Source organism: Labrus bergylta, chromosome 21, assembly GCF_963930695.1.
Source record: "Labrus bergylta chromosome 21, fLabBer1.1, whole genome shotgun sequence".
NCBI classification, from domain to species: domain Eukaryota; kingdom Metazoa; phylum Chordata; class Actinopteri; order Labriformes; family Labridae; genus Labrus; species Labrus bergylta.
This window is the reverse complement of record NC_089215.1, coordinates 19,049,605-19,066,165: the sequence shown is the minus strand read 5'-3', so window position 1 is coordinate 19,066,165 and position 16,561 is coordinate 19,049,605. Positions and strand designations below refer to the sequence as shown.

The 16,561-nt window shown below is 40.0% G+C and overlaps 1 pseudogene; it reads right to left on the bottom strand.

Annotated features, from left to right (window-relative positions):
* Positions 1 to 9,652: 9,652 nt before the first annotated feature.
* Positions 9,653 to 16,561, bottom strand: part of LOC109992284 (dynein axonemal heavy chain 1-like) — a 29,855-nt pseudogene continuing 22,946 nt past the window's right edge.

Here is a 16,561-nt window from a genome sequence, read left to right as displayed (position 1 = left end):
GTTTGTAGGTTCATTTCTTTCAGTGTCCTCCTCAACATAGGGGTGACCACCAACTTATTTTTCCTATCGAAAATGTTCATGAACTGATAGCATTATTGTGGGAATGTAGAAATTCAGAGACACATGAGATCAGAATGTTACAAAGCACAGTCAATTGGAACTAAGACATGGTGGTGGTTCCTTCACCATTACATCCTGTGTGTCATTGATGGATGATGGGATCTGCTTCTTGTTCCTGCGGGGGGGTTTGAGCCCGAACCAAAGCCAATGTTTCTGGGGACATTGGCCCGAGTCCTGCATGTCTTCGAATTTTTGTCTCACACCCATACAGTCACTCAGTGCTTGATTCATACAGAGTTTCATAAAAATGCATTCAATGGGCTAATTTTAAGGGTTCCTCTCTGTGGAGTCAATCAGCGATGAAAGTGGAAGACAAAATCTACTGACATGGTTTTTTCTTAAAAATGATGCATCAAACTACTAATATTCTGTAGTTTCAAAGATAGTGCAGTCATGGTAACAGAATCATGCAATCGATAATTAAATTGTGCCAAGTCGAATACTGTTTGAACAGTTATATTGTTTCTCTGTGGGAGGAAAGTACTTTTAAACAAAAGAAAACCTGAAAACTGTACAAGAAATATGTGAATCTTTCCCTTATATTTGTCATATGTAAATAAATCTAGGGTTCTATTTTATTGACTGCTTTGTCAATGTTGTATTCCTCTTTGCTTGAACAGAATGTAATGGTAGGGAGAATGAAATGAGAACATTCTCAAATGTCAATTTAGCACACATTTGGCTGAGCTCTTACTCCAAGATGAGTGTTAACCAACACATCGTTCCTGATGGTTACCCTGACTGAGGTCTTGTAGTCACAATATTTAAAGGCCTTAATTTGCTGCTTAACAAAGTTTAATATTTTAAGATGTTTGTTACCATGTGATTCTATGTGAATATATAGAGAGCTCTTTTTAAGTTAAAATCATCAAATCATAAAAAAAAAATCAAAACTCATTTGTACAGGAGTTTCTTTTTTAAATGTATGTCATTCCCATAAAGGCATTAGCCAAACAAGGTATTAGCCAAACAAGGGACATTTTCCAACATAGTCAAAAAAAAGAAGAAGAAGCAGAGGCAAACATATTTTGAATTCAAGTCTTACTTGCTATTTTTATTATGTCATGTACATATCATAAGGATTAAAATACTTTGGAACTGTTCCACATGTAGAGGCAGTTGGAGGTTGTTGAGGTCGGAGAGGATGATTTGGCCTACAGCTGTGAGAATTTGCAGGTGGGGGTGAAAACTGATAATTGCTGACAGAGGCTCCAGTTAGTGGTAGTGGCTGTTGGTGTTTGGCTGAAGTTTGTGTTTATGACATGAGATACAACTGTTAGTTTCCAGTAATGAAAAAAAGTTGAGGAATGAACTGTATACGCCCCAAACTGCAATAATTTCTGATGTGAACTGCTGCAGGTTGCTGGCAGAGGCTTCAGTTGGAGTCATTTGAAGCAGTTGTCCTGCATATTCCACAGATGAAGGTAGAGGTCGATGTTTTCGGGTTGGGGCTAAAAGTTAGTCAAGGTTGCATGGAGAGGCATCTTGTTTTAATTTTAGAGGTTGCAGGTGGAGGAAGAGGCTACAGATATGCATCAGAGGCGGAAGTTGGTGGCTACTGGCGTTTGGCCGAGGTTGGAGTATACAAGGCAAGAACAGTTGTCACCCTTAAACTGCAGGTGGAGCTGGCTGCATGTTGCTGGCGGAGGCTTGAGTTTGAGACGATTTAGGCAACAGTCTTTAACATTGTGCTGAACAAGACAGTGACTGATGGATAAGTAAAAAGGCTGGAGATAGAGATTGACAGATGCTAAAAAAAAAAAGACAAGATAATGGCTTGGAGTTTGAGGTCTTCAGCTCAGTCACAAATTGTCACAAACTGAATGAGCTGAGGCTGAGGCAGCTCAATTTTGATGGCAGAGGCTTCATTAAGAGGCACTGAAGCCAACTGTCTTTTATGTTGTGAAAGTGGAGATATATACCTATGTTTTCCGACAGGTGGAGTCGGCAGCGCAACAGGTGGAGTAACTTAATTTGCTATTGGAGGCTGCAGGTGGGAACACTAGACGCAGATTTGTGGCAAAGGCTGTAGTTTGAAGCCACTGGCTGTTGTTGATTGGCTGAGGTTGAAGTCGAAGGCCTGCAAGTGTGTGCCTTACACTGCAGGCGGAGGCAGCTTCAGTTCCTGGCAGAGGCTTAAGTTGGAGGTTGGAGATGTAGGATGAAGATATCGGCTGCAATAGGTGGTGGCAGGTGTTGGTGTGGCAGAGATAAAAGCTAATCGTTGTCTTCCGAGGTTGTAGTTGAAGGTGTTGGCAGCTGGGTTTTGGAAGAGACTTAAGTATGATCCATTGAAGGCAGCAGCCTTTTAAATAGTAATTATGAAGGCATAGGCGTATGTTATCTGGCAGAAGCTTCAGGTGGAGACATGGAGCTGTCAGACACAATCTGCAGGTAAAGGCTGCTGCTGGTGCTGGAGAAAGGTTGGGGTTGAAGGTATTGGAAGTTTAGATGGCAGGTTGAGGAAGCAGCTGCAGGTTGCTGGCGATGAAAAAGGCTGAGTTAACGAAACTGCTTGTGGAGGCTACAGATGGAGACAACAGCTGCTGGTTTAAAGCAGAGGTTAAATATGGAGCCTATGTCTCTAAGAGTTTGACAGGTTGGAGTAAGGGCAAAAAAATATGCAGGTGGACCTAGCTGAAAGTTGCAATAATATACTGTTTTGGGAACTTACCAAATGTGCAGTTTGTGGTAGGGGTGATTTCTTGGCAGAGGCTTCTGTTAGTGTTTGGCTTTCAGCAACACAGAGCAGGGGGAGGCAGTGGACACATTGCAACTGTCTTTAATACTGTGCAGAACGTAGTCGAGGCTTATGTTTTTGGATGAGCCTTCACTTGAAGTCTTGGCTCTTGGTGTTTGGCAGAGGTTAGACAAGGAGCAAGAAAATGCAGATGACGGTGGCTGCTGGTTCACAACAGTTGCTTGAGATGTAAGGCAGTCGTCTGACATAGAGCACAGGTGGAGGTACAGGTGGATTTTGTTTTCTGTTGGAGGCTGCAGTTAGAGGTGACTGGCTGTTGGTGTTTTGCAGATGTTGGAGTAAGAGTCATGGGCTGCAGCTTTCTGAAACATTCTACAGGTGGATTTGGCTAAAGATTCCTGCTGCTGAGAGGTCAGGCTTCAGTTTGAGGCAGGGGCTACAGCTTTAAGCCAAAATCTGCAGGTTGAGGTAGTTGCAGGTTGCTTGCAGAGGCTTGAGTTTAAAGCTTTTGAGGCAGCTGTCATTCATATGACACATGTGAGGGTAGAGGATGTTGTTTTTTTGTAGAGGCTGCATGGGAAGGCAGCAACTGAAGATGTTGGCAGAGGCAGCAGATGCAGTCAGCAGCTTGGTTTGCTATTAGAGGTTGCAGATGGTGAAAGATACGACTGATTTGGATCAGATGCTGCAGTTGGAGGTGGGTGCTGCTGGCGTTTTGCTGAGGCTGGAGTATGTCACCCTCGTTCTGCTGGTGAAGGTGGCTGCTGGTTGTTTTGGAGGCAGACGTCTTTAACATTACGCAGGTGGTGGCAGAGGTTGATCTATTCATGCAGAGGCTGGAGATGGAGCTGAAATGATGTTTTCATGTGCAGCAGTTTGGTGGTAATAGTCACTGGCACATGTTGGAAATTGCTGATTTTTTTTTAGGTTGAAGGCAGGTTGGAAGTTTGACAGGCTGGCTGTTTGGTTTGCAGACGTTTTGTGGTTGGAGGCAGGAGGACTAACAGTTGAGGACTATGCAGGTACTAAAAGTTTTTCAGAGTTTTTTTGACTCCTACTTAAAATGACAATATTTACAGAACTTAAAACTACAATATTTACAAATCTTAACTTATCGACTAATGTAAAGACTTTCATATCAGTTCTTTACTCTCTTTCTTGGTGAAGCCTCAGGCTGTGGTTCCCCGCATATATATTCACATTATGGAGGGGAGGATAAACTCCAACCCCGTATGAAACGTCCACATGAACGAGTCCTGTCTCATCCAGTGAACATGGGACGATCCATACACTCCCACAGCTTCTGCTTCAAACGAGATCTAGGCTGTAAGGACGTGGACGGCCGCTCTTGAACCTGTGGAGGGGACATATCTTATATCATGATTGTGCATATGATTAAAAAATATGATTAATGGGAATATAGATAGTGGCATGTTCCTGATGGTGACATGAACATACCTTAGCATGTCATCCACCACAGCATGGTAGAGCTGCTGGTACTCAGACACTGAATAGTTGTTGATTTTCAGTGGGCTGTTATCTAGCAGAGGAGCGGTGGGAGGCTGGAGACCGGGGACCACTTTCCAGGAGACAGGCAGCTGAGCAGGTGGTATGGTAGACTGAGGCCTTTGGACCCAAGTTGGAATGTTAGCATTGTGGGTGGAGGGCTGTGGAACAGGATCCTGGGTCAGCTCTGCTGCTCGTGCAGAAGGGTTGGAAGGACGGGCTACAAAGGTCCGCTTCCTCTTACGAGACCAGTGGTGGTGAGTTGAATCCTGGGAAACAATACCAAATGAGAAAATGTCAGACTCAGCAGCAGACTTTAAAAATCTTCCAAGCAACTTAAGAGTATGTTATAGTACATTTCTTTGCGTTATGTGAAAACTAATGTGAAGTCTGCAGAAGGGGGAGGTAGTTATACACCCATCACTTAGGCAGTGCAAAATATGCAAAAAGTATGCGGGCCTATCTTCAACTTAAGTCTGCAGAAGGGGCCTGCAGACTTTGTTGCAAGATGTAAGTAAGGGTGAAATTCAATCCAATTCATTAAGACATTCTTAGAGCAGAAATGTTGAAATGAATTGTGAAAAATATGTGGCTGTCCGTCATTGAAAGAACATAAGCTTGAGGTGTTTAGACTTTTAGTCTTGTAATAAGCCAGTGTAATCAATCATTTGAATTTTTTGTTGTTGCATTAACTGAATCAGAACTCCAGATTTTGCATATCAAACTAATATGACTCCATGAAGTGGATTAAAAGATAGACTTGTTTGGCACCACCTGGTGGCAGAATCACTCTTAAACGTGTAGAGAGTAGTATGTATGTAAAACTGAACTTAAAGAGATGGTTTTAGAATGTTTCATTTAAAAACAGATTTAGGTATCATTATATGAACAACTTTAGATCAACTACGTCTGGAGATAACCTGACAAAGTTTACGTTTAATGGTTTCCAAGAATTGAATTCAGAATAACTTGACATGAGTTCACAAATGTCACATTTTTAAGGAATGCGACTTTTGGAGATCAAGTGTAGATGACATTGAGATTAATAATATGAAAGGCTTGTTTAAGTCTGTGCAATATACTTCCCCATTTAAAACCAATATTGCAAATATAGTCCCCTTTGTGTTTATTATTATCCTAACACTATCAGTTGATATCTGCTAAGGGTTATATTTATAACATCAGGGACTTTTTGTTCCAAAATATGAAAATCAAAAGTGTGATTGACTGATCATGGGCGTGGTCCTGAAGGTGAGGCGCACCACACTGCAACAAAACAGACACACAAAGGCTTCACATACAGTAAATGCAAACACTGAATGATGAACAATCTTCTACAAAACATAAGCCTCCTGTAGAAAATGAATATTTTCAGCAGTCTGTCAGTTCTTTGAATTCCTCCTCAGAATAACACACCAAGCATGAGCTGCTGGACCATCACTTACCTCCAGTGTGTTCAGGTTTTAATGTGTGGGAATAACTAGCTCCATAGAAATCTATATAAACACAAAATGGGTATAATGAATGTTCACAGCAACTATTTTAAAGGGACATTATCTTAGGATTTCTAGATCTGAGATGAGTGTTGTGTTATTGTTGTAAAATTATTGTGTTCAATATTTGAAAAAGACTGCAGGAGCCTAAAGAAATCTTTGTTGAAAGATTATATTGTCAAAGTTAATCATTTGTGTTTAAACTGTGTTTTAAGTTAAGATGATATATTACTTTGCTTATAGCCTATGAATCAAAATGTTAAGCGAAAAATGTGTAATAATTTTACTCTCACTTTATTAAAAAATAAATAGCTAGGCCTATCTTTTAAATGCAACACTTCAATTATGTTTTATAGCCTATGTTTAATATTAAAATCAGGAGACTTGCAGATACTGTTTTCTTAAGATATTTAAGGTTTTATTAAAGATTACTTTGTTAATTGGACTATAAAAAATACTGTGTTTAAAGCATCATTTTAGAATACCATAGGCTATTATTTCAGGATTCATCATCAACCGAACAGAGTTATGAATTTGACTTAAAGGTCTATCTAAGGTATATTGATGTATGTATTGAAGCCTTCGTTTTTTCATAAAGGGGGTTATTTGCACTCAGATTTATTCTAGATAGCCGATGGGTTTTACACAAAATGAAGTAAGCTATGTTTTGATTGCTAATTGGCTAATTTGTGAATAACTCTGTTCGCCTCCAACACAGCTTGAATGTTTTAAACAAATGATTTATATTAGAGGCCTTTTCATATTTGATAATTTGATATAGGAACAGACCGGATAGGCTACAGTCCAGTTTTAGCTAGTCATTAAGATTAAGATTAAGATTTACTTTATTGTAAATTCAGTTTTTACACTCTGTAAGTCATGCAACACACACATAGGCTGAAATACACACATGCACAAACAGGATCCTATGGACATGCACTAATGGAGAGATGTCAGCGTTCCTGAGCTGATGGTGGTGGGGAGGTTTTTTTTTGCCTTGCTCAAGGGCACTTCAGCAGTGCTCAGGAAGTGATCTGGCATCTCTCCAAGCTACCAGACCAACTTCCAGATTTGATCAATTTAGGACTTGAACCGGTGATCCTCTGGATCCCAACCCAAGTCCCTACAGACTGAGCTACTGCATCATTAACACCAGAGCTCGTCAAACAGTTCAATTCTTACGTTTTCATTTCGGAACTTGGTTCTTTGGATCTTGTGTGTTTCAGGGAGTCTTTAATTTTTATCAAGGTGATAAAAGTCCTCAGCTGAAGCATGCATTTAGCAAAGTACGTAACTTAAAACTTGTTGGATACTTTTCTGTGTCACTTTCACTCCAGAGATTAATCCAAATTAACCTAGAGTGTAGCACAGAAAACCAATAACATTGTTTGAACAACTTAATAACTATTCATTCTCATTCGACTTAAATATTTGTCCATCTACCTAAGAAGTATTCTTTGTCAAATACGTCTCTTCATAGAAATCCAAAGACAGTAAACATCTGAAAGTCCCAAAAGGATAATTCCAGTCAGAATGTTGAGGAGACAGCAACAGTGGGGATTTTCTGTTGATCCTGGTGAGCTCAGCTTCCCGTTCATCAGGAGTCCTGTGGTTGTGTTCACATGGCCAGTCACTGTCACTGCTGATTTAAGCACCACCCACCTACAGTTAAGTCATATTTCTCAACAGCCACTATGCGGTCGCCTTAAAGGAGCAGGACGTATGTTATGTTTAGTGTCCAGTGAGCTTTGTTGGTTTGGAGATTTAAGGAAGGATAGAATAAATCATTGTGTTTTTAATATTGTTCTTTATGTAAGACACTTTGTCCTTGCTGCAGCAAAGTTTTTGTAGAGCATGACTGTCACCATTTTTCTCATCCAGCCTGCAACTCATGGGATTGTGATTTTCACAACTTTAACTCTTATATTGTTGTCCTCTGACAAAATCCTGCTCAAACAAAAAGTGTAATAAAGGACAGACACAATTACAAGACACTTTCATAAGGATGACTTTTCATAATTCCAATAACTTTTCATGTATTACCCAATATGTTTTGGAAATAACTGTAATAAACAAAACAAACTCAAACTTTCATAGTACAATAAAGAGTGGACTGTTCATGAGTCACATCCTACAGGCCATGATCAATAGCAGATGTGCTGTATGCAAAAACAAAAACACCTTAACTCAAATTCTATGAAGTGTAGGAAGTTGTGACCAAGTGTGTCATGACAATCCCCACAGTCCAGGATTCACATAGTATGAAAACAAAACATTGAAATTTGAAATGGGTGATACATCATTAAGAGCACAAACATCATGTGTAAAATACACTAAGACAACATGAGGATGTTTTTTCACTCAGTCCACGCCATGTTTTTTGCAGCTCATATCAAACAAGCTTTGAGAACCATCAGACCATCATCCAGCCAGGGATGCTTAATTTTGTATTCCCGAATTTCCACTCTGGGGATCAATAAAGTATTATCCTTAATCAGGCTCAATGGTGGGAAGCTAGAGGAAATGTTATTTTTCTTTATACAGGGGACAACTGCATGTACCAAAACATTTCTATGCAATAACATTTGAATATAATACATGTTTGAAATAAAGAATTTCACTGATTTGTGATGATTCCTCTGAACTGTTGATTTGTTTCTATGCTTTCATTCTGTGCAGTAATGATTTAAATAGATGTGTTCAGAGTTCTACAGAGTGATCGAGATGACTCTGTGTAACTTCTTGTTGAAAAGAAGCTCCTGATAACATGTTTTTTTAGGAGTAGTTTAACCACTACACATTTTTGTAACACTTTCAACTTATTACATTTAGAAAATCTTCCACCAGCCAAACATCCCTCGAGGGAAATCAATTCACCAAATACCAATTCTCCTTAAGATGTGTGAGTGCTTTATTGAATTCAAAACAAACCAGTTAGGTTTAGAAAGAATGATGACATTCATGCTTTGTGTAGTTCGGTTGACGTCCAGGATCAAGTCCAGATCTATGAAATAGAAGAAAACAAGAAATACATATTTCTTAGCCATTTGTATTCAACAATAAGTTAATATAAAATAATTTATACTAATGGACTATTAATTTACAGAATCCAGAAAAAAATGATCTGCAATTTCTATTGTTTTTGAGGGACAGCGCAGTGGATAGAAATCAGGGAGAGAAAAAGATGTGGGAATGACATGCGGGAGAGGAGCCACAGGCAGGATATGAACCTGTGCCGTGTGGTTCCAGGATAACAGCCTCTGTACATTGGGCGCGCAAACAAATGACTCAGGCCTTATATTTTGCACTGACGATTGGAGCAATCACATGTCCAGAGGGAAGTTAGGTATTAGAAAAATCATCAGCATACTACTCCTGCAGGTCGGAGGTCATTGCTTTATCTTTGCCGTCAAGCAAATCATGGATGTGCTGAATTTGCTGTCCTTGTATTCCATCCTGTTTTACTGTTTTGACCACCACAAGGGAACTGCAGGCGCTCTGGCTGTGATGGAGTAAGATGAGAAAAAAAATGTGATTGATTAAATTTACTTTTACATGAATACACAAGTTTGTCTTTATAATTAAACTTACAGTGAGAGCTAAATCAGGAGCTAGTACTGGTCCGCTGCTCATGAGGTCGAGTAAGACAAAAGGATAGAAAAATAAATGATGATTAGTCAGATTTATAATCTCTGAGTTTGTAAATCAGTCATATCACATAAATAACAGGCTTTGCTGGTTTAAAGTATTCTGCGTTACTTTTTTCTTTACAAAGTAGTAGCTCATTCTTCCTGTATGTATCACTTACACAGTGAATGGCAGCAGCATGGTGGTGGAGTAAGAAAACAATGCTAGAATGATGAACAAGCACCAGATTAAAATACAATAATATTATAGGGTGAAAGTTGAAAAGAAGTATTTCACTAGTGATGAAATCCACTCAAACACGATTAGCATTTGGAGCACTTCATTTTTTATTTCAGTCAGAAACTCATACTCATCTTTTTTCAACCACAGTGAGTGACAATCAGCAGCTCTGACTTTGGTCTGCAGGGTCTCTTCCACGGGGGTCCAGCCGGTGAGTTTAGCTGTGTAGGCCTATAGCTTTTCAGTCAGGTGGTCTTCTTCTCTTCAGGGGTTTGAGATTTTGTCTTGCAGACAAAGTTCTAGATAAGGATTTCCAATTTCTTCGCTGAGAGGTTTTTGAAATCTTGAAATTTGGGTCAAGTTCGAGAGCAAATGAGAAATTTGGAAAGGCCTGAGGCTCTCATTCTGTTGCCATAATTATTACTGAAGCAGGTGTGTGAGAGATTGGTTAAGATGTGTTGTCTAATACTTGACCATTTTCTTTGGCTGTCATTTTGTACTTTATTTTAACACCATTCTTAATGAGAAATAGAAGTTTTGACTTCTCAAAACATCTTCAAGACAGAATATTAATAACACAGAATACTTAAATAAAGTAGGACGCAGTAACCCCGTGTTCTAGAATAAAATGTTTTTACACGAATAATAAGATTATGTTTTCCCAGACTTATTTGCTCAATATGTGTTTCTTTTACTTTTCTTATGTATTTTAGAGTAACTTGAAGATGTTGCTCTTATGATAAGTTTTTCTTCACCATCCTTAATTTCTGTGAAGGTTCTGAATCTTTTCTCAACATCTGATAACAGCTACAACTGGTCATTAAAGGAGGAGATGTAGGGTATGTGGATGTATAAAGTCACAGAGAAGGAAATGGTAAATGGACTTGAGCTTGTATTGTGCTTTTCTAGTCTTTTAAACCACAGGTCATAGTCTCTCAAGTGGAACGATTGAGGGTTCCATCCCCAGCTCCTGCAGCAACATGTCCAATGTGTCCTTAGGCAGGACACTTTCCTGCGGCGTATGAATGTGTATGAATGGGATTAGTTACTTCTGATGATCTCGCTACATAGCAACCTCTGCCATCAGCGTGTGTATGGGTAGGTGTGACATGCGGTGTAGAAGCCCTTGGAGTAGTCAGAAGACTAGAAAAGAGCTATACAACTCAAGCCCATTTCCCATTTTTACCATTTGGGCTTTAAAATAAAGACACAGTCACCACAGGTGTTTTTTCTTGTTTAAGGAAAAATGTGTGTATTTGTGTTTAGTAGTCCAATGCACAGATGAGGGCCACTCCCCGTTTGATCCAATGTCCCTGACTCTGATCTGTAGGCAGCTCCACTGCAATCACATAGTTGGTTGAATGACCGGTTGTAGACAGAGTCCCTACAAAGCAAACAAAGCCATTTAGTGAGAAAATTCAGATAGTAAGTTATTTTTCCATTACTGCACTGAGTTCTCTGCCGGTCCAATGTGCCAACATGAAGGTGTTAGCTTCATGCAGTGGGTGGAAAAAACAGAGCTGCACCTTTAGACGCTTCATGAAACAGGACACTAACTGGAGTCTATTTTTGGAGAGTAATAAAACCACCAAGAGGAGATACACACAAACACAAGAGCGAGAAGCCTGAGACTAAGTCATGCTAAAGAAAGTGTTAATGATGCAGCAAAAGTTTTAGTTGCCTATTTCCCTACCAAAAAGGAAAATACATTGAATACATTTTTAAATCGGACATTGCGCAGACTAACCAGCACGTGTGAGGGTCTTATAGATGGGGCACACGTAGACCCCAGTGGGTGGAGGTTTGCGGTTAGGTTCCGGGATGAGCCGGATGACCGACATTTCTGTGTAGAGCTCCTTGGGCCTGGAATCCGTGAGTTGACATTCCTGCTTATCCCAGCGAGCACCCTCCAGGAATAGACCGTGGATATAGCAGCCTGAGCTTGGTTTCTCTGTTATCTCTGACACTGGCTTCTCTACAACCTGAGGTAGCAAAGAAACAAAAAGACAAGGGAAAACAAGAAAAGTCAGTGTAAATCATAAAAATTACATTTTTAAATACACAAAACCTGGCAGTTTCCTTTACAGTATTTGATATACTCAGTCAGAGTGGTAAATATGTGTGTGCAGAGTTAATACACGTACTACAGAAAGTGAGCAGTTTTTTTGTCAATGAGACAGAAACAGTAGAAATGACAGACTTCAGACGTCTGATAAACAGCTTACGTCTCACCTCAAAGTCAAATCCAATAGTGTCGATGGAGAAGCCCGAGCGACGGGCATAATTCTGGAGGGTTCCGGTGAGAAAAGCCTGGGGGAAAAAGAAGCCACTAATCCAGAAGACAGGTGGAATGCCATTATAGATCCATCTGTGCAGGAAATTGATCCTCTGGAGCAGATCTGACACCCAGGAGGCCAGAGGCTTCAGAGACGGGTAGGCCTAGGGTGAGAGAGACACACCACCAGAGGTATTTATTGTTAGAAAGAAGATCCTGCATTGGAAACAGAATTAAAGAACTTTTATCAAAATGTTTATCATAAAGCTTCTTAAGGTAGAATATCTGAGTAATATCTCCAACATGATACAAATAAACAAAGATGGAGATCATATTTAAGTTTCAGTTCCAGACAAGCAGCTGTACTTTGTCATTTTGTGTTTTTATTTCTTTTTAAATAAAACAAATAAAAAAAAAGTTGTAAGATTTCAAATTCTGAAGTGTGTTTGTTAAACAGTGATTATAAGCCCACTGGTATCACCAAGAGCATCGTAAAAGTGGTGTGCGTCTTGCCTTAGCTTTCCACATATCAGGCACCAGGTTGTTAAACAGACTGTTGGCCATAAGCTCCAGTTCTGATGACATCACCACTAAACCATTCAGAGCCTTCACAATATCACCCAGACTCTGCAAGATGACCTCCAGCAACTTGTTATATCTGAAAGAAAAAAAAGATACAAGCACCACTTTAGTACTGACATTTTCATGATTTATGTTATTCATGTTTTCATGAATGAGAGAGGGATTTATAATGAGTGATGAACCTCAGAGCTCCATATTACACAGTATCAATCGTATGTTAGCTTTGTGAGGAGGCGTGCATGTATAAAACATCAGTGTAGTCTAGCACAGACATTTCATTTCAAACCTTGATTGAAGCCTTGAAAATTATTGAGGTTTTCCCTCATTTGCAATGATGTCGAGATAGAAAGAAACAATCACACACTGTGGTAAAGTGGATTGAGATCATTGTCTTAATTTGTCCAAGAGAAACAAGAGAGTAGGATGTAAATTATTCCAGATTTTTGGAGCAAAATAGCTAAAAGCGGATTTTCCAAGTTCAGAGTTAACCCACAGGACTTGAAGCAATAGACAGTGCAGCAAACAACCTCTTCTTAGATTGAAAAGAGGGGCAAATTTTGATTCTAAAGTAGAATCCCGGTTTCAGCTTTAACCTGTTTACCAGCTGCTGAATGTGAGGAGTAAAAGAAAGAGACTCATTAATTAAAATACCAAGATATCTGTCGCTCCACACAGACTCAATTTGTGTACCATGAGAGGTGGAGATCGAAGGGAGGTTAGATGGTTTAGATTTTTTAGAAAACATCATGACTTTGGTTTTGTCTGCATTTAAAACAATCATACTATTTTAAATCATTGAAAATGTGTTGAACAGTGTTAAAAGAAAGTTATAAAAGCATGGTCTTAAGTGGGTGCAGAGCATCAATGTGTGTTTTATGTTGTTATCTAATAGTACAGCCTGTTGTGTTACCTGATGACCTCCTGCATGAGCACTGTGTTCATGGACTCTTCATAGAGGACCGGGTACTTTTCCATCACCTCCTGAACACTGAAAGGCTGGGGGATCTTTACAACGATGTCTGCCACTATCTCCTCCACTATCTAGAGAACAAAAGAGGACGATCATCCATGAAGCACAACATGTCAGTTTAATTATGCAAGTTGTACTAAAACTCCTTCATCAATGTATTTTTGTACCTCCTCATGAGATTTTCCCCCAGCAGAGGCCGTTCTAGGCTGGAGACGAACCACGGTTCCCAGCAGGGCAAAAGTCTCATTCTGGGCAAAACTGATGTTAGCGTTGTCATGGAGACCAAAGATCTCCGGTGAATCGTTGATGGGCAAACCACGGATGTATGACAAGTAACCCTAGGGTAAGATTTCCCATGTGAGGTCACATACTGATAGTAACTGCTGATAGTAATTGTCATCAATTTGTTTGAGGTTCAGCAGTACAGACGTTTTGTGCTTGAATACTTCACATACTACAGCATGTGATTTTCAGTCAAAGTGATCTATCCTTACCAGTGAGCCAATCAGGGGTGCAACAAACTGATGCTAGACAAAGGAGAAGTCAAATGCATGTCTTGTATTACAATCTTTTGAGGTCTTAGGCCTTTATCTGACCTTGATATCCAGATTTGTGTCAATCTGCCTGTAGACTCCAGATGAAGAGTAGTTGTGTTCTTCAACAAGCACATTGGGAGAGTAGAAATCCTCCAACACACTGAGCAAACATCGTCTGTCCCAGTCATCTGTCACACGGCCGCCATAGTTGATCTCTCCAGCAGTGTATCTTAGTACCTGGACAGGCAGTAGACAAAAAAGAGAAGACAGACATATAAACAAGCAGTAACACACATTCTCTGGTTAAAACAAAAACTTCTGAAACTTACAAAGGACTGTGTTTCTGTAAGCTCACACATCAGTTCTCCACAGTGATCAGAAGAAAAAAAGTACATTAGCAATTAAAGCTACAGTGGGAAACATTATTCCACATTTTGATCTTTGCACATTGTTAACAATATTAAATCAAAAGTTTCCTTTAAATAAATGCTGATCTGATCTGAGTCTGTGAGCTCCTGCCCCTTTGTATTATTGCTTTTTAAATAAACTGATCGGAACAACAGAAAACGTTCAGGATTAGCTTGCACAACACTAGCCAGTCACAGTCCCCGAGCAAAAACTGCATCATCAAGCTTCCATGTGTGACATAACTAGCAGAGTGGATAAGACAGTTTTGTTGTGACAGTGACTGGAGTGCAATTTAGGTTGTACATTTGGTGGGAGTTGCTTAGTCAGTTAATATGAAGTAGCAGAGGGTGAGCCAGAAGGTTATTTTCATTGGAATGTTCATGATGCCTACTGCCAGAACAGCAATGGATATGTCGTGAAAATTAAGAATTACTGGGACAGGATTAAAGTGAAGACGATAAAACAGAAAGAGGGACAAAAAAAAAAAAGACAAAGAAAATATAAACACTATTTAAAACGTGTGGCTTTAGATTTGTTATTGATTGGTTCTAATGAAATATAAACTTTCCCCCACCTTGAATGGGGTGTCCTGGTACTCGTCCAAGAACATTTTGAGTTGGCTGATGCAGATATTCAGGTCTCCATCTGTGAACTCGTAGGGAATGTTAAAGCCTAATGGACCAAACTTCCTTCTCTCAAGAGAAATTCCATGGAAGAGACACAGAGAAAGGAGCAAAGACTTCAAGTGTGTCACCTGAAAAGAACAGAGAGGAATACAGAAGACATAATTGGACATAGTTTTCATAGCAGGGCGTGTAATAAAAAGTCAATTTAAAAAGTAGGACTGTGAGTCAGGACTTTGGTTGAAGAGGTGATAAAGTCATTGGTGAGTCTCAGGTAGGTTTTCTGCAGATTGGCCTTGATTCCCCTTGGAGGCTCGATGGTCATCTTTGATCCATTTTGGAGAATGGAGACGGGGAACTTGTTGCTGGGGAGACTTGTGAGCCACAGGCGGAAGTCCTTGTGCACCTGTTTAATAGTTTAAGATAAATGTGGTGCCCATCAGTAAAGTCAATAAAGGTTTGTCTAACATACTGTATTACCTGGGTGTGCATTATACATATGCAGATGTTCTGACCTTTGTTGGGTCGATGTTCTCGATGAGTCTCTCCAGGGAGGGCATCCAGCTGGGAGCCAGGTGACAGTTCTGGAAGAAGACCCAATGACCTTGTTTCATTGCAGCGTGCATCATGACCTCAGCCCAGGGGCCCTAAGTCACACAAGCAGCAGAAGAAGAGAGAAGGTAGACGTGAAGACAACAACAAGAGCTGTGCTAAAAACTACAAAGTAAGGCGTAAGCCTCTAATATGATAAGTAAAATCCGAGTTCCTTAAAGTGTGATCCTTATTTAAGGAGCAGGCAGCATAGATTCAGCTCATCTAACGATAACCAGTTTGATCTTCTAAGAAACTTTCAGGAAGTTGGTGTGCTTAGTTTGATGCAGACAGAAATTTTGGACAGGGTATTGCAAGTGCCAAGTGTGAAACAGCAATTTGGGCTCAAATAATTGGAAGACATGTAACAAACACAATGACATGTATTAAACAGTCACAGGGACAGCGTGTTGCTGTGAAAATGTTTGGCTGGTTCCTACGCTTCAGGTTTGGCAGGTGAGTCAGCAATTATCAGAAAAACTGCACAAGTTGTAGTGGGGTGATGAAATCTACCATGTGTAAGAAGAACATTACAGTGTCCCTGGCTATTGTCACAAATAGGGGAAACAATTAGCACCAGTGTGGCCATTCTTAACAAGACAAAGGAGAACGGCCTGGTTCTGTGAGAAAGTGATTTCCTCCAGGGTCAGACAGAGAAGAGTGTCAGAGAAAGAGAAAGAAATCCAAGGCATCCCCCCTGGCACTGACCTGGCCCTGACCCAGAGAGATGGCACTCATTTTCTTTGAGAACTGCATGACGTCGGCAAACTTGTAAAGATCAGCTGCAGGATCAGTGCCAGGGGACAACACAAAGATGAGGGGAGTGGAGAGGGAGGAATCCTTGAAGACCACAGCCAGGTCTGAAGTCTGTTGGAGAGAGACGGGAAAA